This window comes from Falco naumanni, chromosome Z (assembly GCF_017639655.2).
Source record: "Falco naumanni isolate bFalNau1 chromosome Z, bFalNau1.pat, whole genome shotgun sequence".
NCBI classification, from domain to species: domain Eukaryota; kingdom Metazoa; phylum Chordata; class Aves; order Falconiformes; family Falconidae; genus Falco; species Falco naumanni.
In genome coordinates, this window is record NC_054080.1 from 45,320,416 (window position 1) to 45,342,189 (window position 21,774).

General features: G+C 41.8%; 1 pseudogene; it reads left to right on the forward strand.

Moving 5' to 3' along the window:
- Positions 1 to 21,774, forward strand: part of LOC121080733 — an 87,723-nt pseudogene that overhangs the window by 25,265 nt on the left and 40,684 nt on the right.

The following is a 21,774-nucleotide window of genomic DNA, read 5'->3' on the forward strand; positions in this document are numbered from 1 at the left end:
GAGTTAATTAACTGCAGTATTAGCCATTTTATATGATATAAATGAACCTTCTTATTCAACAGTAATTGCTAATTATAAAAAAATAAATAGATGGCAGTAACATATTTGTATTACCTTTCTAATAATAATTTGCACCATTTTGCATGTTTGTGGTACTGTAGTCACAGCAGTTATAGCATGCTTGAAGTGGAAACTTCCTGTCATTTATTTACTGTTATCTGCAGGAATAGTCAGAGGTGAGGGTCAGGCAAACTATAAACTCTCATATTGCCCTGTTTAGTACAGTGTTCTCAGTCAAAGATGAGGTTTCAGACTACCACTCCTTAGAATATTTATAAACATTTAAGTCTATATCCTGTGTATCACTAGATAGACTAAATTTCCTTTGAAATGAGTAGGAGCCCACCCATGTATGTCAAAGGCGGCATGTGGTCTTTTATGAAGTTAGGTTGTTGTAAAGGGACACGCACATCTTCAGGTTTGTTATAAAAGAACATCTCACGCCTAAGTATGTTTTGTGGTCCATCACAGCTTGAAATGCACGTGGGTACTGGCTTCCACTAACATGTTTACTGGGAATTCTAATCCAATTCCAAATCTGATCAGAGAGTATACACGTTTAAGGACGTAACAGCAACTTAGTTATCATTTTCTCATGACTGAAGACTTTCAAACACCCACCCCCACCCACCCCCTGCCATGTGATATTTTTAAATTAGCATGTCCCCAGGCTCAGTACACTAATGTTGTAAGGTTGCCTTTACTGAAGTCAGTCACTTGCAATGTACTTGGGAATCGTAGCCGCAGCAGTAAAAGCATTTGGCAATAAGCGTTGAGGAAGTGTTATGTAAAGCCTGTCTTTGGTTTGTGTGTAATGTGCAGTCAGTTTAAAGTCAGCGATCAGAGCATATGAAAGTCATTTGAAACAGTTACTGCTGCTCCTGATGGAAGAGCTTTGTATAAATGTGTGCATATATGTAGTTTATTTCCTATTTTACAACATTGAGCTAGGCTGCAGTCTCTTGATACTGGTGCCTAGTAATGACATTTTACTGTTCACTAACTGCAGCATTCACTGTTTCATGGATTAATATGGAAAAGGTATTTGAAGTAAAATGGTGAAATTTTAGAGTAAGGTGTTGCTCTGAAACAGGACACTGCAATGCAGGCAGGGACTCAAAAACGTTAGATCAGTCATTCCTTCTTCTCAGCTGTCTCACAGTAATTGGCAAGGTAGGCTTACTGACAGTTGTGTTTTGTAGGCAAATTTTGCCTCAGCTGTGGTGTCTTTTTGGTGCAAATCAGTGTAAATTTGCCTCATCCTTCTGTTTCATACGTGAAGTTGCCAAAAGCTGTGTTATTATGCAGACTAATGGACATGGCTTGTATGCCTACTGAGGTGGCCTTAAATAGCCAACTTGAAATTGAAGTGGGTTGCCTCTCTTCTGTAGGAAAAGTATTTCCTATATTTGGGGAATACTCACTGTCAATCAATTAGGAGTAATGTGGGACTATTGTACTTCTTTAAAGGGATAACGTCTCACACACTCTGATTAATAAAACAGTATTTTTCCCCCATCTGCTGGTGTAATTTCTAAATGCAGTATTAGTTGTGGCATAAGTTTAAAACTTGAGAACTAGCTAAACCAGTGAATTTGGATCTTATTGGAGTTCCTGAATTCAGCATTAAGAGTAAGGAAAGGGACCAACGAATCTATTTTACTTGAAAGGGAAAGGAGCTTAGCTGCGGGGAGTGTTCAGAAATCTTCATTCCTATATAAATCTGTTAGGACTAAGGTAAATTGTGCTCTTACAGTTTTGGAGTGATGGTGTTTTTCAGAGGATTAGTTTAGCTGACTTTAATGAGTTACTACTAACTAATGGTGCAGGAGAAAGAACTAAGTTGAAAGATTTTCAGTTGTGTCCTTGCAGGATAAGAAGCTTTATACATTTGTCTCACTGGAGGGTTTCAGCTGTTAGTTTCAGACTCAGCTTTGCATTTGTTGGATACCTAACTTTTTTCACAGCTACATAAATTTTCTAGAGCCTTTCTTTCAGTTGTCTGTCACTGAAAAGGGTGATATCTTTCTTTTATCTTTCATTCTGTGTAAATGAGTTCTGTGCTTTGTGTAGTATTTCCTTATGTAAATGTACACCTTAAGTTTGATTTATTGGAAGTGAATGATTTTACTGATATGAAAACATTATCCAAGGAGAGCATGATTAAATGACAGCTTCACAGCTAGAAATAGCCTCAAGTTTGCATGCCCTTGCTCTCAGTGGGGACCTCAGACATCCTGATATCAGCCGGAGGGACAACATGGCATGGCATAAGCAATCTAGCAGGTTCCTGGACAAGATTGCTGACAGCTTCCTGAAGCAATGAAGCAAGGTGCTGTCCTGGACCCCGTACTCACAAACAAGGAAGGACATGTTGGCGATGTGTAGGTGGAAGGCAGCCCTGCCTGCAGTGACTGTGGAGCAGAGCTCAGGATCCTGGCTAGAGGGAGCAGGACAAAACTTAAGCTCACAACCCTGGACATTAGGAGAGCAGACTTTGGCCTCTTCAGGGATCTGCTTGAAACAGTGACATGAAATAAGGCCCTGAAGGGAAGAAGGATGCAAAAAAACTGGTTAATATTCAAGGGTCTCCTCCTTAAAGCTCGAGGGTTGTCCATCCCAATAAGCAGAAAGTCAACTAACAAGCCAGAAGGCCTGCACTGATGGAAAAGGAGCTCCTGGCAAAACTCAAATGTAAAAGGAGACTATATAGAAGGTGGAAGAAGGGACAGGTGACTGGGGAAGTACATAGAAGTGCTGTCTGAGAATGCAGGGATGAGGTTAGAAAAGCTAAAGCCCAAGTGGAGTTGGGTCTAACGATGAGTGTCAAAGGCAACAGTAAGGGTTTCTACAAGTCCATAAGCAGCAGAAGAAAGACTAGGGTCAGTGTGAGCCCACTGCTGAATGAGGCAGGGGCCCTGGTGATGCAGGGCATGGGCTGAGGTACTGAATGCCTTTGCTTCAGTCTTTACTAGTAAAGACTTCAGAAAAATCTAAGGACTTGGAGACCAGTCAGAAAGTGCAGAGCAAGGAAGACATACCGTTAGTGGAAGAAGAGGATATTAAAAAATAATTAAGCAAACTGCCCATATATAAGTCCGTGGGCCCTAGCAGGGGACCCATGAGTACTGAGGAGGCTGGCTGATGTCATTGTGAGGCCACTCTCATTAATCCTTGGTCAGTCTCAGTGACTGGGAGAAGTCCCTGAAGACGAGGAAAACAAGTGTCACCCCCATCTTCAAGAAGAGCGAGGACCCAGACAACTACAGGATGGTCATCCTCCCCTTGATCCCCAGGGAGCTGATGGAGCAGCTAATCTGGAAACCACTTGCACATTGAGGACAAGAAAATCAACCAAAGTGAAGTCATCTTGACCAATGTGATAACCTTCTGTGATGGTTTTTGACACTGCGTGCCTTAAGAACCTCACAGAGAAGCTGATGAAGAATGGACTGGATGGACTGTGAGATGGATTGAAAACTGCCTGAATGGCCAGACCCAGAGGGTGATGATCAGTGGCACAAAGTCTAGTTGGGAGACCAGTAACTCTACTCCAGGGGTCAGCAGTGGGTCCAGTCATGTGTAACATCTTCATTAGCAATCTGGATGATAGGACAGCCTACCCTTGGTGAGGTTGCTGATGACATCGAACTGGGAGAAGTGGCTGATAAACCAGAGGGTCCTGCTGCCATCCAGATCCCCAACAGGCTGGAAAAATGGGCAGTCAGGAACCTTATGCAATTAAACAAAGGCAAGTGTAAAGTCCTGCACCTGGGGAGGAACAACCCCAGGCACCAGTTACTGTGGGCTGGCTGGCTAGAAAGCAGCTCCTCAAAGGACCTGGGAGTCCTGGCAAACACCAAGTTGAACGTGAGCCAGCAGTGCATCACTGCAGTAACAAGGGCTGGTTGTATTCTGGCTGCACTAGGAGCTCTGCCTGCAGGCAGAGGGAGCTGATCCTTCCCTTCTGCTCAGTATTGGGGGGACCACACCTGTAGTGCTGGGTCCAGTTCTGGGGTCCTCAGCACAAGAGAGGAAGAATCACAGAATCATGAAGGGAAGTTGTTCCGTAAAAGTTCTTTTCTTTCCTATTTAAAGCCTGTCTGGGTGCTATAATAAGTTTTATAGGATACACACACACACACGCACACGTGCACCTGCACATTGTGATCTCCTTTTCTGTTTTTTGTTTGTTTCAGGGTTTTGTGTTGTATTTTTTTTTAATAAAATAATTTGAAAAGCACTTTTGATATTTTCAACAGTAGCATACACTTGGGGGTTGGGGTGGAGGTGGGTGGTAGCTTTTACATGTTAAGCATGTGAACTGTTTTACAACGCCTTGTATTCCATGCGGATGGATGTTGGAGTATTTGACCAGAGGTTGTAAGTTCTGCTTCCAATGCTGATTTTGCTCTCATGCTTTCCTTCAAGGTGTTTGGCATAAGTTAGAATAATGGAATGAGGACTGACTTGATCCTGCACTTTTTTAGCACAGAAGACCAGAATGACCAGTAGAATTTTTGCTTTATGTAATTGTTCCTCACTAAAAATGTATGTATTTAAGTTTTCTTTTGGTTTTTAAGAATCCTGTAATTGAATGGCTTATTTGCAGATATATTATTGCCTCCACCTTTATACCTGGTAGCAGAAATAACATTGAAATAGTGAGCTACATAGCTGTCAAAGAAGTGGTGCCAGTGCAGAAGCAGACATTCAACTATATGCATAGCACTAGTCCATATGGATTTATAAATAATTTTTGAAAAAGTATATTGATTTTTCTCCACAGAGGTTTTGATGGTGATTATTAATATGTTTGGAGCCAATCTCTCTGTTACATTAACTTTGAAAATTGCAAAACTCTTAATCATCTTCTATGTCATCAGCGGAGGAAAAGTCACTAGAATGTGCTTTTAAGACACGGGATTTGATAGTGAATGAGAGCTGTTTCCCGGGTAACAGATGTGGAAGATGGTTCTGAATCCTACAGAATATGAATGGAGTATCTGAAATAGCTGATGGGTTTTTGGGAGTTGTTTTTTTCGATGGTTTCTCCCCACCACCCCTGCCGGATTTATTTCTTTATACATTTATGGTGGGGTTTTTTTGTATTGTTGGTTAGTAAAAGGTGACAGGTAATACTTCAAAATATCGCCTGGCATGGATATCGGGATGCTTATTGGTAAATGAGCAAGAGAAGTGAAAACACATTTTATTTTTGGGTTACATTCCTATTAGAATACAAGAACTAACTGTATATGAGTTGTAGAGATGAAATCTGCTCTGGCTTTCCCCCAAGTCATTAAAAACACTGTCTTGTCCCTGCCTAGTAGTAGTGGAAATGGTTGTGGCTTTGTTTTCATGTAACTATGTGCATTACATTGTGAAGCTAATTTCAGCATTTAATATGGTCCCTCCATTAAAGTAGTTAACGGAAGGGGCAGAGTAGTCCTTCAAGGTTGCCAAATGACTCTAAATATTTTCCTTTCTGATAACATAAGAAATTTCCTTTCTTCTGCTTCAGGTCTGCTCCTTGAAACAAACAGTTTCAGTCTGTATAATTTTTCTGCCTCCGTTGTTTTAAAAATGTCTTTGTTGCTCTGACCTCACAAATATTCAGTAAGTCAGGTTTATTTACTTGAAAGCCATTTTTGCTACATCCACATTTGTGCACTAGCACAATTTAGTTCTGTATATCAAACTGTTAATCCTACAGTTATAGAAAGATGTTTCCTTCTGCTAGTTGAGCAAACCTAACTACCGCAGTACAAAATATTACAGAACTTGTTTGAATATTGTTTAGTTTTCAGTACAAGCAGCAGATCTCCTAATTTAATTACTAAATATTGCTATCTTTATTCTTATAATTATTTCTGGCCATTAAATAGCTATTTGTGTTAACAGAAATAGCTGTTTTTCTGTTAAAGAGAGTCAGAAATGTGGCCTGTTGCAGAGGCTTGAGAGCAGAGGCTTGAGGCTACTGAGTTTTGCAGAGCTGGTAAATCAGCTATAGCTATAAAACATGATGCTGTTAGTGAGCCTTTCCCAGTGGCCACTCATAACTGGAGAAGAGGTTTAATACTAGATTATGGTCTAAAGATGGCACTGAACATTAGTTTCATGGCCCAGTACCTTACCTTCTGTTTTACTTGTAGCATTTTGATTTTATCATGCTTGACAACAGGGACAATTGGGAAGCTAATACAGACTTCTCTTGCTTCTGCTGGGACCAGGGGGCTTGCTCCTGAAGATATCCAGTGACTGGTCCCTTACCAGCATGACAGTGTTGAGTGAGACACAGCTGCTGGGACAAGAGTGAAACCTGTTGTCATGCAGCAACAGGTAAAATATATTTGTTTACTAACTGACCTCCATCTCTTCAGGTATGGCAAGTGGAAGGGAGCAAGCACATGGGCAGGTCTGTACTGTAGATGAAGATATCATTGCCGTTTGAGAGCTGATAACAATGAAGAGCAACCCAGATCTCAGGCATTTGAACTTCTCAAGTGTGGATCCAGGATTTACAGTAGTCCATCAGCTCTGCTAAAGCTGTTGTTCTGTTTCTCTTAATGGTGGCAGGGTTAGCAAAACTAATGAGTTACCTTTGCTCTGTCCTTAGCAGTTACAGCCATCTAGTTTTGCTGTGGCTGTATTCACTGTATTCACAGTCTGCTCATTGAGTAATTAAGTTGCACACACAAAGTGTTTAGGAGAATGAGGGCATAGAGTTCTGGTTTTGGGGGTTTTGAAGTTTTTTGTTTGGTTGGGTATTTTTAGTAACTTTTTGTTTCTTCCATAAAGAATTGAGGTACTAGACTTGGAAAATAAAGCTGACAGGCAAAAGAAGAGTTAAGGACAAAAGAGACCATGGCCAAAACACATACAATGTTGTATTCCTTGAATTTTCTGGAAAAAATGTAATATTTATTTTAATTGAGAAAGTGGATTTGGTTAGGTAACACCTACCTATGTGGCAATTGGTAGTTGGAAGCAGAGAGAAAAAAAAAAGAAGGCTTGAAGTGACTGGAAGAAGGTAAAAATGTGACATTCACTAATTTATTCACATCTTAACCTTCCAGAATATTTTGCCTCTTGGCCTAGTATAGGTCAGTAGAGCATGCATCCTGTATTTTGGCAGTAATGATTCAACAGGTCATTTCCTGAAGATAAATGCACTAAATTTATTCTGAGTAAGTGCTTACAAAAGATGTCACTGAGGAGAAAAATACACATTGGGGTTTTGTGGGTTCGGTTTAGTTTGGTTTTTTTACACAAATAACCTATATAAACTTGCTTGTAGTAACAGAATTTTAGAATTCTAACACCTTGGAGGTATATAGCCATGTTGTAAAGTTCCCCATTCTCTAATGCTTCTAGAATGGACGATATCAAAATGTGATTACATACCTCCAAGGTATATAATATATCAATATTTTACTGTTCTATTATCTACCCTTCCTGTACTACCTGCTCTTTACTACCCTGTTACCACTTTCATTATCCTAATGTAAAAAGTGTACTCCATTTTCTTAAGCCCCACCATCTGAAGTCTTAAAACACAAGTTAAAATTTGTGTATCTCCATTTGTTTTCCAACAATTTGAATTAAAAGATACTCAATCCAAATCTGATCGTGTATGCAGTTCTATCCTGAAATGCAGTTACCTTTAGCTTAATTTCTCATGCATATTGGCACAACCTCTCTATTCAAACTCTTTTTGAACAGCCTGCTACTTTTTAACATGCTTTAAAATTATGTTCTGTCAAGATGCGATTCATAAGCCTTGTTTCATTTTAAGCTTATGAGCACTGAAGATTTTTTCTTAGATAGCTTATGGGAAGGGAAAAACAAAGAGCACATGTTGTTGGATTTGCACAGAGACCCTGTATTCTGGGTTTGTGACAAGAGGCACAGCTAGGCACATGAAAAGCTGCTGGGAGGAAGAATACAGAAGGAAGAGTGTGCCCTCTACTGAAGGGCAAGGTAGGGAGCAGCACAAAGCTTTTGAATCAGCTCGTTTTCAGGATTATGAGAGGTCAAGTGGTAAAGCAGGATGGCTTTGTTTATTACCTGTGCATTTCATACCACTTTATTAATCACTTGAATAGGCAATTTTCATTTGCTGTAGGTTGGTATAGAATAGATCAAATCAGATAATAATAAAATGTTAACCTTGTATTTCTTTTAAAATTAAATTAGATACATGCAGGAACAACTCTAGCTTTAATTATAGGTGATGATCTCTTCAAACCTGGCTCCATCTGTCTTTGGTGTTTGTGGGACTTGGAAAACAGCATTTTTCTTTAAAAGCCAAAATTGGAATTTTTAAACTTAATTTCATAGCACTGCAGTGTATCCCTGACAGTGAAGTTAACTGTTGCACAATGTTTTTTACTTGAACCCAAACATTAATAGAGGGCACTGCTGTAATGTAATAGGACTGTTTATTCTGACACATAAAAATGTAGCACAGCAACTCAACCTGGATTAATCAGAGTGTTTTCCTCTCAAATACAAGGGTTTCACTGGCAGTAAAAAAAAGGGGGGTGGGGTGGTGGTTTTGTTTTGCAACTCATTTGTATTTGAATTGTATTTACATTGACTTCTTAAATCTGAAGAATGCCAGGACTGCCTTTCTGAGGGCTGTGGTATATAATGTAACATCTGCATCTTACTAAAATAGATTCCTCCAGATATTTGTTTCGTATGTATTCCAGCTTATCTCTATGTTCCATCTCTCTCAAGAAAACCAATACAATGCCATAATTAAAGAAATCCTGAATATTTGTTGAAAGAACAGCTATATTAATCTTCTTTTTACAGACAAAAATATTAAGTATTTCTTACTGTTTGATAAAAAATGTGATTAAAAAATCATGTTCTGATGAGGGCTATGGCCCTGTTACCTGGAGAGCAGAGCTGTGCTGTCAGTCTCCTAGAGAAGGACTGTTGAACAGCATGGGCTTAAATAAGGGGCAGCTACAGCTTTGAAAGGAAGTCCACAATGGATGATGCAAAATACAGAAGAAGGTCATAGAGTAAGGATTGATGACAGTCATAAATATTTCAGAAAAATGGCTATGATATATGAGTAACACATAACATACCATGCTTTTCTAGGTTACATGGGTTTTGCTGGCTATTACTGTTAATGTTTGAAGCCCTGCAGTTGCATGGTCTTTCATTAAAGTGATACTATGGTACTGAGATAGAGTATGATGAGTTGGGCATTTGCTGTGTTTTCCTCGTTTCTTGTATTTGAAGATGAAACGTTCAGAGGAACTCTCCTCTTTGCGCTGATATATTTCGACACCTAGTGGTACTAAAGAGTAAATCACTGAAAGTTTGCCAATGGGAATAACTGTTAACCAGCAGTGGATTCTCAGTGGAGAGGTGAAGCAAATACTATAGCTCAGCCAGGATGAGTTAATTGTTAGAACTTCTGAAAAATTACAGTGAAGGTTTTAATAAGAAAGTATAACAGGGTTTTTTTGCTCCTGGACCATCATTCTGTTGGCAAAGAACAAGAAAAGGCCGCCCATGACCCTTTCATATAAAAGCTCTGTGGGGTAGGAATGGATTTGTTCAGTCACATCATACATCAGTTGAGTAACAGGAAATATAAGGAAAATGAAAGCTATGGTGAGAAAGGGGTTGAGTAATTACAAGAAAAAAAAATTCTGCTCAGTATTAATCAGGTTTGTAAGGGTGACTGAAAGTTGCAGAAGGATATAATGAGTGTAGGCAGTGAAATGGCAGATAAAGCTAATTGTAGACCCCAGCATAAAGTAGTGCAGATGGAGAACAACTATATGGCACATGCACTTTCTCTCTTTTGATTACTCGCAGTAAAGATAACACAAAGGTGCCACTTCATAAATCTAAGTTTTGGCAGCACCTTAGTATTTGAAGTCTTGGTACTCCAGGTGTATCTCAGAGGTAAACAGAACTGAGGAAGCTTCAACAAGGGTCAAAGGAGTGATTAAGCTATGGAGTATCTTCCATCTGAGAACGAACTGACCTGATTAGAACTTTTCAACCTAGAAAAAGTACAGCTGAAGGTGAGTATGTGTGGTGGGTTGGCCTTAGCTGATCTCCAGGTGCCCACAAAGATGTTCTCTCACTCCCCCTTCTCAACAGGACAGAGCAGAAAATACGATGAAGAACTTCATGGGTCAGGATAGGGACAGGGTGATCACTCGCCCGTTACTGTCATGGGCCAAACAGACTTGGCTTAGGGAAATTAATTTATTGTCAATTAATAACAGAAGGGCAGTGAGAAGAAGAGAAAACTTTAAACATCTTCCACCCAGCCCTATCTTCTTTCAAGGCTCAGCTTGACTCCTGACTCTTAACTTCCTCCCCTCGAGCAGCACAGGGGCATAAGGAATGGGGGTTATGGTCAGATCATAACACTTAGTCTCTCCTGCTCCTCCATCCTCACAGTCTTCACCTGCTGCAGCCTGGGGTCACTTTCACAGGACAGTCCTTCACAAGCTTCTCCAACATTGGTCCTTTATACAGGCCAAAGTTCTTCAAAAACTGGTCCAGCATGGGTCCCTTCCACGATGTGCAGTCCTTCAAGAACAGACTGCTCCAGCGTAGGATCCTGTGAGCCACAGGTCCTACCAGGGGCCTGGTCCTACATGGGCTCTCCATGGGCTGAAGCTTGCCTCAGGGCATGTCCACCTGCTGTGGCATGGGGTCCTCCATGGGCTGCAGGGGGACAAACTGCTCTACCATGGTCTTCTCCGTGGGCTGCAGGGGAATCTCTTCTCCAAAGTAGAGAGCAGAGGTGCCTCAAGGACCTCTTCTTCTCCTTCTTCACTGACCTTGGTGTCTGCAGGGCTGTTTTTTTCACATATTCTTACTCCTCTCACATAGCCATTGCACAGTTTTTCTTACCCTTTCTTAAATATGTTATCACAGAGGCGCTACAAATATTGCTCACTGGCTTAGCTTTCACCAGCAGTGGGGATCCTCTTGGAGCTGGTGAAACTGGCTCTGTCTGACATGGGGAAGCTTCTAGCATCTTTTTGCAGAAGCCACCCCTGCAGCACCCCCTGCTACCAAACCTCTGTCATACAAACAAACCCAATACAGTATGACAGAGGTGTATAAAATTGAGCATACATGGAGAAGGCAGGGGAGAAGGTTTATTGAATACAAGAAACAGGAATGAAGATGGAGGATCCAGGCTCAGAACAAATGATGTATCGTGGGTGATAGAGCTCTGAAACTCCTTACTAAAATGTATTTTTCCATGGTTTTAAGGAGACATCTGCCCAAACACTCAAGAGATACAGTGGGGCTGCCAAACAGGTAGCATTCAGCTGATGAACTTCTAAGCTAAGTTTTAACTTTTAAGATGCAGGGAGGGTTTTGTGGAGGAAGTGTCATATATTCTGGCCCTCTTTTTACTCTTCTCTTGGCCACCACTTACAAACTTGGCTGGAGGTGGGACACTGCTTGAGTGGCTGCTTGATATGAGCAGTGCAGACATTTTTCTGTTGTAAGGCTAATAGGAAATAACAGAAGAACAAGGTGGATGTCCTGAAAAATGTCAGGAAATACATTGTTATGGGCTGTAAATGGGCTTGAAAGAGTACGTATATGCAAAATATTACACCAATGATGTAAGTTCATATATTGCATATATGACATGTATGTAAGGGGGTTTTTAAACAGAATCAATAATTCCCAGAGTAGCTGAGAGCAATGAATGTATTTTTCATAATTTCAGTTAACATGTTTTCAATCAGTATCTATTATAACAATCAGTAGTAATGTGAAACTAAATAACGTGGCCTAATGATGAAGTTCTTCCCCATGTTCAGGATTAGTGCAGGCTCTATTGTTAAGGTGTAAATGGTACATAAACTTTGTACAAAGTTCTCGATATGGAGGATTTTGATCCTTACAAAACCAGATTTTCTTTCTTTTGTACTCAAGTGCCTTGCTTGTTTGGTAATCTGACTTCAGCCTGCAAGATGCTTAGATTAAACATTGTAGGACGCATTGTAAGATACTTATAGATATTTTTTACCAAAAAAAAAAAAAAAAGCCTCCTAAACCCAGCAATGCAAGTATTTTGACTAAAACAATGTAGATTATGGAGAACGGAGAATTCAGAAGAGAGACTACAGTTAATGGTGACTCACATATGCATAGATAGGGTGCACATCCTTGTATGTGTATTTAAAAATATTGTCAACTGCCAGGATTTGCAAATGCAATACTTTTTGTCTGTCTCCTCTTTCCCTGTCCCCCAGGCAGAGGAGAAAGTGGCAAGAGTATGTTCATTACACAAACGAGGATTTCACGGATCAGGTTACAGAGAAGTCTGAAAAGTCTTCACAAAACTGGCTTTCCAAAACATATTCACTGCCATGCAAGTGATGATCAGAGCCATGAATACTCTTTAAGATACGGTACACATCCAAAGAGAATGAGGTAAGCCAGTACAAAGAAAATCCTAGTTTCAGTCCATGAAATTTCAGTTTTTACATAAATTATTTGAGTAATAACATTCTACAGGCAGAACCTTAAAAATCCATATATGTCTTGTGGGGAATTTGGTTCCCCAATGTCTGATTCTACAGAATGACGGGGAGTTCCTAGTGGAAAGAGGGGCAGGGTGAGTGGGCATGGGATAGAGCTGGCTAGGAAGGGAGAATTTCCAAAGTTGCAAGCTGGTAATAAGTATAAAAAGAAAAATAATTTTAATCTAAGTTGTAGAGTTAGACTGTGCATGACAGGAATGCACAGAAAGAGCCTGGTTTGTCAATAGAGCTCCAGAACGAGGAATTATGGGTCTGTATAGGAAAACATCAGACCTGCTTAATGTTGGTATGCCTTAAAACATACCACCTACAGCCCTTTTATGGATTTGGTAGCAACTTTTATGTACTTAAATAACTTGGATGTATTCTCCAACCATTTTTATTTTCAACATATGGTCTACAATTACATTTTTGTTTCAGTCAGTGCTTGTAACTATAGAACTATAAAAAAAAATCTCCTTCAGTTAAATCAGTTGCATCCTTTGCATCCATTCATTGCATCAGTTACTCAATTATCATGAAGAATATGTAAGGAAATTATTGAGTGATATTTGCTTAAATTAAAAGGGATTTCAGTTGGTTAAATTTTAGTGTCAAGATAGGGAAGACTGTGTAGGAAGTACTGAGCCAGAAATAATTTGTAGAATTTATAGGTTTATTAACAGAAGTAATATATGAAGAAAATATAGTTGATAGACTACTTTTAATTAAAAAAAACATAATTTCATATGATCAAACATCAAACATTAAAACAAAATTGAGATCACATTCTTTATTGTTTAAGTTGGCTTGTGTTACTTATTCTCCTTAGGGTTATAGAGAAGAGGGATAGGAAAAAAATTTTAAAATAAAGGATGGGGAAATTAAAATTCTTGTATCCTAAAAGAACAGGTGGTGTCAGCAAAAACAAATTTTGAACTTCAGAGAGCTGAGGTATTAGGGTAATTCTTTCCCACATAATAAAAATATGCTGAGGGTTTGTGAGTTATTTGTAAAACACCTTTAAATCCTTAGTAAGGCAGCAGTTAAAGAAACAGCAAATGTGACTGTGAATATACTTCATCATAATTTGGATGTGTGTATTTTGATGAAAAATGTTAATCGGAACCTCTTTGAAGGAATTTATTTGCACTGCCTCTTAACTGAGTTTTGATTTTGGTTTTGTTTTTTCTTCCCATTAGGAACAAAATACAAAGACTTGATAAACAGCAAACTTCGTCTCATTCTGGGCTCTGAGCTGAGCTGGATACGTTCCCGTAACACACTATTCTGGTTAAATTGTGCTCTTGATTGATTGCTGTGCTGCCAATGTCTTCAGATTCAGAAGATTATAATGCTATTTTTCAGTTGTTGGAGAGAGGCAGAATTTGGTCTTGTGCTTCTTTATGAAAGTTAACAAACTGCTAAGTGATAAGAAAATCATTTGGCAGGCTCAGCTTCAGTGGCATTTAGAAAGCAAAGTTATTTTTGTTTACGCAGGGAGAAACTCTTGAGAGACAACGTGAAAATAACCACGCATTGCTCCAGTCACTTTGTAGGAGAAACTGCATTTTAATCTTTTTTTAGGCAATGGATACAATGCAAAGTACTATAAATCTTGTAATTGCCTTTCATTAAAAGATCGGAAGCCTGTAATGAAACAACATGTTGACAACAGTGAAAAACAGAAGGGTTGTGATTCTGCTGTCATAATTGTATTGCAAAGCTGTGTCCAGTGACCATGCAGGAATTGTCCATCGTGCTCCTATGCATTTCAGTATGTCCATCTTCTCCATGGCATGCCTTCTTTTCCCTGAAAAATGTGTTTCCTTCTGGCCCTTTTAGTATGGTTTGTTTGTTTGTTTGTTTTTCTTGTATGCAGTCTGTGCTTTGACCAGGTCAGGTTGTCTCCTCTGTGGGCCCTGGAATTCTTTGGCTGCTGTATATCTTCATGTAATGTTTTTGTGGTGGAGAACAGATTGTTCTGCACCAAGTGTCTCTTCCCTGTAATGTGACGTGTATGAAAATCTGTAACTCATATATCAACAGAATGTTTGCAAATAAAAGCAAGTTTCATAGAAGGTGTTTAAAGAGGTTTTTTATTGCTGTTTTCAACTGCAAGTATTTAAGTAAATGGCCTAACTTTCTATAGATGCTGCATGGAGATGAGAGAGGGTTTTTGTTTTATATTGGTTTGAAGTAGCTTGGATGAAGTACTTACCTATATAGTTGTGCTGGATCTTTAACTGAACAGACAATTTTTATCCTAATTTCAGGTTGTATGTTCTTTGGGATACTTCATCTCATCCTTAATTTGAAGTTGGAAGGTATTGTAGCATGTTTTGGGTATATTTTAAGCATCAGTCCTGCAGATGTTTAGGAGCCTGATAATTCAAAGAATTATTATAGTACTGTCTAAACTCTACAGTTTTTTAATGGATTGTTTATTTTTTCCCTGTCTTTTTTCTGTCACAACCACTCTAAAATTTGCTGCTAGAGGTGAACTAGGTGGTGGGGTGGAGGCAGGAGGCGGGGGGTGGGGGGCAGGGTGGAGGAAGGAATATTTATTATCTCTATGTCGCTTTTCAGTGTCATAAAGTGGAAATCAGTAAACTGAGTGTTTGTTAATTAGCCGTTCATTGTACAACATGATTTACAGTCTCTGAGATTAGTCTTTTTGTGTGAGGGCTTGAATCAATTACTTTTATGAACACTTCTTCTTTCCATATCATAATGAGATGGAAGTTGATGGCAGCCTGTCTTGGCTTCTTTGAGATATTGCAGTTGGGTTAATGTGAATATTAGGATAAGTAAATTAAATGTACATGTGAGGCATAGAGAAATAAAAAATCAGTTGATAGCTGGGAAGTAGCGAAAGCTCTTTTTGCTGTCTGAATTTTTTCTTAATCAAGTTAAAGTGTAGGAAAGCTCAAGACTGGTGCATCCCAATGAGTAAGAAATCAAGCAGAGTGGCAGGAGGCCTGCATGTATGAGCAAGAAGATTCTGACAAAACTCAAACAGAAAAAGGAAGTTTACAGGATGTGGAAAAAGGGACAGGCCACTTGGGAGGGATATAGGAACACTGTGAAGACTTTTCAGACTTCTTCTCTGTAACCTGATCCGTGAAATCCTCATTGTGTAATGAACATACTCTTGCCACTTTCTCCTCTGCCTGGGGGACAGGGAAAGAGGAGACAGACAAAAAGTATTGCATTTGCAAATCCTGGCAGTTGACGACATTTTTAGATACACATACAAGGATGTGCACCTTGTATGCAGGGATGCAACGAGGAAGGCTAAGGTCCATTTGGAATTAAATATGGTGAGGGATGTCAAGGACAACAAGAAGGGCTTCTTCAATATATCAGCAGCAAAAGGATCGGTAGGGAAAATATGGCCTGCTGCTGAATGAGTGACGTAGTCACACCAGGTGCCCTGGTGACAAAGGGCATAGAGAAGGAGGAATCATTGAATACCTTCTTTGCTTCAGAGTTTACTGCTAAGGCCAGCTCTCAGGAATCCCAGACCCTGGAGGCAAGAGAGGAAGTCTGGAGAACAGGAGACTTTCCCTTGGTCAAGGAGGATCAGGCTAGAGATCATTTAAGCAAACCTGACACCCACAAACCCATGGGCCTCGATGGGATGCACCCCTGAGTGCTGAGGGAGCTGGAAGATGTTATTGCTAAGTTACTCTCCATATTTGAAAGGTCATGGAGGACCAAAGACGTTCCTGAGGACTGGAGGAAAGGCAGTGTCACTCCAGTCTTTGAAAAGGGCAAGAAAGGAGGACTCAGGGAAACTACAGGCCAGTCAGCCTCTCCTCCATCCCTGGCAAGGTGATGGAACTGCTCATGCTGGAGGTCACCTCAAAGCATGGAAAAGATTAATTGGGTGTAATCAACATGGATTGACCAAGGGGAAGTCACGCCTGACCAACCTGCTAGCCTTCTGTGCTGGAACGCCTGGCCGGGTGGGTGCGGGGAGAGCAGCGGGTGCTGTCGGCCCTGCCCCCAGCAAGGCTCTTGCCCCGGTCTCCCACAGCCGCCCCAGGGGAGCGCAGGCCGGGTGGGCTGGGCGGTGGGCAGGGAGGTGGGCTGAGACCTGGCTGATGGCATAGCCCAGAGGGCTGTGACCAGCGGCGCAGCCCAGCTGGGGGCCCGCAGCCAGCGCTGTGCCCCGGGGCTCAGCACCGGGTCCCGTCCTGCTCAGCCCACCCACCGGCGCCCTGGGCGAAGGGGCAGAGCGTGCCCGCGGCCAGTTTGCTGGTGGTGCAGCGCTGGGAGGGCGGCTGATACCCCGGAGGCTGCGCTGCCGTTCAGCGGGGCCCGGGCAGGCTGGGCAGGGGGGCGGGGGGGGCGTCATGAAGCTCGGCAAAGGCGGGGGTAGGGTCCTGCGCCGGGGGGCAGCGACCCCACGCACCAGCACAGGCTGGGGCTGACCTGCTGGCAGGCAGCTCTGCGGGGAAGGACCTGGGAGGCCTGGAGGGCACCGAGTGGCCCGTGGGCCGGCAGTGTGCCCCGGCGGGCAAGAAGGCCGCTGCCAGCGTGGGCTGCATCAGGAGGAGCGTGGCCAGCGGGTGGAGGGGGGTGTCCTGCCCCTCTGCTCTGCCCTGGTGAGGCCGCACCTGGAGTGCTGTGCCCAGCGCTGGGCTCCCCAGTTCAGGAGAGACAGGGAGCGACTGGAGAGGGGCCAGCGGGGGGCTGCCGAGGGGGTGAGGGGGCTGGAGCATCTCCCTCATGAGGGAAGGCCGAGAGAGATGGGCCTGTGCAGCCTGGAGAAGGCTGAGAAGGGATCTTGTCAATGTCTACGAGTACCTTAAGGGCAAGTGTCAAAAGGATGGGGCCAGGCTCTTTTCACTGATGCCCAGTGACAGGACAAGGGGCAATGGGCACAAACTGCAACACAAGGAGTTTCATCTGAATATGAGGAAGAACTTGTTTACCTTGAGGTCAACAAGAGCCCTGGGACAGGCTGCCCAGAGAGGCTGTGCAGGCTCCTTCCCTGGAGACATTCAAAACTTGCCTGGGCATGATTCTGTGCAGCCTGCTCTGAGTGAAGCTGCTTTAGCAGGGGTTGGCCTAGAACAGGGGTCCTCAAACTTTTTAACCAGGGGGCCGGCGCGCGGATGCAGTAGCAGGCAGCCATCTGCGGCTGCTTGGTTTGCCCCCCAACGCCCGGCGGGGAGGGGATGGGGGGGTCTGTAAATACCGGGGGCCGGATTGAGGACCCTGGGGGGCCGTATCTGGCCCGCGGGCTGTAGTTTGAGGACCCCTGGCCTAGATGATCTCCAGAAGTCCCCTCCAACCCTGACCGTTCTGTGATTTTGTGAAAAGAAAACTTCAAACAGGATGAGGAAGAAATCACATGACATTGGAGGAAGGGAAAACAGCATTCCATTTGTGAATATATGTCAGTTTTTAAAAGCAGTTTTAAAAATATTTCTTGGTTGCTTGATTGTGCCAGTCAGTCACAGCTTGCCCAATTACATTAGGTTTTGCTGTATTTCAAATATACAGAAGAAACAAGTTGTTTAAACCAATCTGAACTGGAGATGCAATAGAGGTTTTAAAATACTAGTTCACTGAAACTTTTCCCTCATCTTCCAGACTAACATGTATCCTGTATCACAGGAAATTCACTGTTTTCCTTCTTCACTGAAGGCAACATTAGAAATTTCAACTTATTTGCATTTTTTTAAAAAGGGTAAAAGTATGCACTTAGCCCACTGGGAAGACCTTTTATATGGCTGTTCAGTATGAGGATCATAGAATAGGAATTCTGTCCTGTTACCGTGAGTTGGGTTGGTTTTTAAAATAGCCTGGTAAAGATGACAGTGCATATGTTTGCAATTAACAACAGATCTTTGTAGCAGTATTAACAATTATTTTTTTCTTAAGGAGAAAAACAGAATACCAGAATACTGTGAAAAATTAATTTCAGAGAAAGGTCATCACGTTGCATTTCCGAAACATTTCTTGCTTTCAGTAAGTAGTAATCTAGTGTTCTTCCGTCTTACAAATTTGCCCTGGCATGAGTGTGTGTTGGCAGAACTAATATTTTTCTGAACAAAAGAAGTACTACAATGCTAAGTGAATTTTACAGGACAGGTAATTCACATGTCAGAAAAGGGGAGCGCAAAAAGACAAGTACAGCAAGATGAGATTTTGGAATTAATGAAGGAAGCCATGTAGCTAGGACAAATCAAAGACACAGCAAAGAGTGATTATTTGTTGATTTCATTGCATGCTTACATTTGAAGATGTGGAAAATGAGATAATAGTTCTTTCTTAATTTTTTTTTTAACTTTAGCAGAGAAACCATTGCTCATAGCAGGTGCTTTGTTTTAATATTAATACCATCAGACTACTCTTACTTTATGCTTTTAAAAGTACTTTCCTATTACAATCAAATTTAAGTTTAAAGATGACATACTTCTGTAAATTATTTTCTTTGAGGTAGCATTAATGCAGATAATAAAGGGTAGAATTTATAGACACTCTGGATGTATTTTTAGCAGTTTATTTTATAGAGACACTAATTCAAAACATTCCAAAACATACTGCATCCTTCTTGATAACAAACATGTTTAATTATGGACCAGCACACACAGTCTGGGTCTAGGCACTCCTAAACAGAGGTTCTGGTATGTCATAGTAAAAGTGTGTGCTTACAAACGATAATGCTAGTTGCTAATTATTATTAAGAGACCTATGGGAGTGCTGTACAGGCCTGTAAGTATACAGATGATTTCCTTTTGCTTTAAAAACTTCTAAGTTTCTCTACCATACCATCTTGTTGATAAGGGTGAATACTGGGATCTATTTAATTTATTTGAATATCATAGAATGTCATAGAATCATTTAGGCTCGAAAAGACCTTTAGGATCATCAGAACCAATCACTAACCCATGGTTGCCAAGTCTACCATTAAACCATGTCCCTAAGCACCACATCTACACATTTTTTAAACACCTGCAGAGATGATGATTGCAGCACCTCCCTGGGCAGCCTGTTCCAATGCTTCAACACCCTTTCAGTGATGAAAGTTTTTCCTAATATCCAATCTAAACCTCCCCTGGCACAACTTGAGGCAGTTTTGCCTTGTCCTATCACTTGTCATATGGGAAAAAGAGACCATCTAACACCCACCTCTCTACAGCCTCCTCTCAGGTAGTTGTAGAGAGTGGTAAGATCTCCCAAGTCTCCTTATCTCCAGACTGAACAGCCCCCGTTCCCTCAGCCGCTCCCCGTCAGCCTTGTGCCCCAGACCCTGCACCAGCCTCGCTGCCCGCTCTGGCCACGCTGCAGCACCTCAGCGTCCCTCTTGCAGCGAGGGGCCCAAACCTGAACACAGCGTTCGAGGTGCGGCCTCACCAGTGCCCAGTACAGGGGGACCATCGCTGCCCTGGTCCTGCTGGCCACACCGTGTCTGGTACCAGCCAGGGTGCTGCTGGCCGCCTTGGCCACCTGGGCACACTGCTGGCTCACGCCCAGCCGGCTGTGGACCAGCACCCCCAGGCCCTTTCCCACCAGGCCCTTTCCAGCCGCTCTGCCCCAGCCTGTAGCGCTGTGTGGGGCTGCTGTGACACAAGGGCAGGACCCGGCACTGAGCCCTGTTGAACCTCACAGGAATGGCCTCGGCCCATCGCTCCAGCCTGCCCAGATCCCTCTGCAGAGCCTGACTGCCCTCCAGCAGGTCGACACTCCCCGTCCCTACTCAGCATCACCTGCAAACTTACTGAGGGTGCACTTAATTCCCTGCCCAGATTGTCAATAAAGATATTAAACAGGACTGGCCCCAACACAGAGCCCTAGGAAACACCACTTGTGACCAGCCACCAGCTGGATGATGCTGCATTCACCACCACTCTCTGGGCCTGGCCATCCAGCCAGATTTTTTGCCCAGTGAAGATTGTACCTCTGAGAGCTCTGTGAGTTCTTTGTCAACTCCGTCAGTACCCTCAGGTGGATCCCATCCAGCGCCATAGACTTATGCACATCCAAGTGGAGCAGCAAGTCACTAACTGTTTCCTCCTGGACTGTCAGGACCGCATTCTGCTCCTCCTGATCCCTGTCTTCCAGCTCAGGGGGTTGAGTACCCAGAGGGAAGCTGGTCTTGCTATTAAAGACTGAGACAAAGAAAGCATTAAGTACCTCAGCCTTTTCCTCATCCTTTGTGGCAGTGTTCTCCCCCGCATCCAATAAAGGATTTAGATTTTCCTTGGCCTTCCTTTTGTTTCTAATGTATTTGTAAAAACATTTATTCTTATCTTTTATAGCAGTGTCCAGCCTGAGTTCTACCTGGGCTTTCGGCTTTCTGATATTCACCCTGCATAACCTCATGACATCCTTATAGTCCTCCTGAGTTGCCTGTCCCTGACAATACTAGAGAGGTTGTTTGTGTCATCGTTTGCATTGCTCCATTCAATTTAAATAAATGTAACTGGCTAGGTTTAGAGTTCTTTTTTGTTTATCTTTTTCTTTAGTACTTCTGACATCATGGCTGCTGGCAAACTTCCTTCCTAAATAGTTTCTAGACAGACGTAGATCAAAAAGTAATATTGACAGTTTTGCTTTTTTTCTTGCAAGTTCCAACTACTCACTCCCCTGTTTTCTAGCAAGATTGCTGTATTCATTTGTTCTTCAAAATAATTATCTGTTAGTTATAAACGTTCTAGAATTTACCTTCTAAATTCTCAGAGCTACCAGAAATCTAGCCGTTTTCCTTCTAACTTATTTATTAATTTGTTCCATGTTTTGTGCTGTCTTCTTGTTATTTAGTTCAAGGTGGAAGTTTTTATGCTTTGTTTTGTACTAATTGGGTTCTTTTTGTTTTTTTTTCCTTTTTGTCAGTAAAATTTTATGTTGAAGTTCTATATGTTTTCATTTTGCTTTTGGTTTTTTGCTCTAGGGAAGATGGTTTACCTTACCAGAAACGAAACCTTTTCAAATTTTTTGATGGATTATAACTGCCTTTTGGGTGTTTTAGGAAAAAATGTGTCAAAACCACCTGTAACTGAAGAAATATCACAAGCAGAAGAGCAGAAAGGAACGAAAAGTATGTCTTAAAATGCATATACATTTAAGGTTTCTGGCAGAGAAGTGAAGGATGGGAGACAGACTTTGTGTCTGTATTGGATTTTTAATCCAATTTAAATTAAAGTTTGGGCTG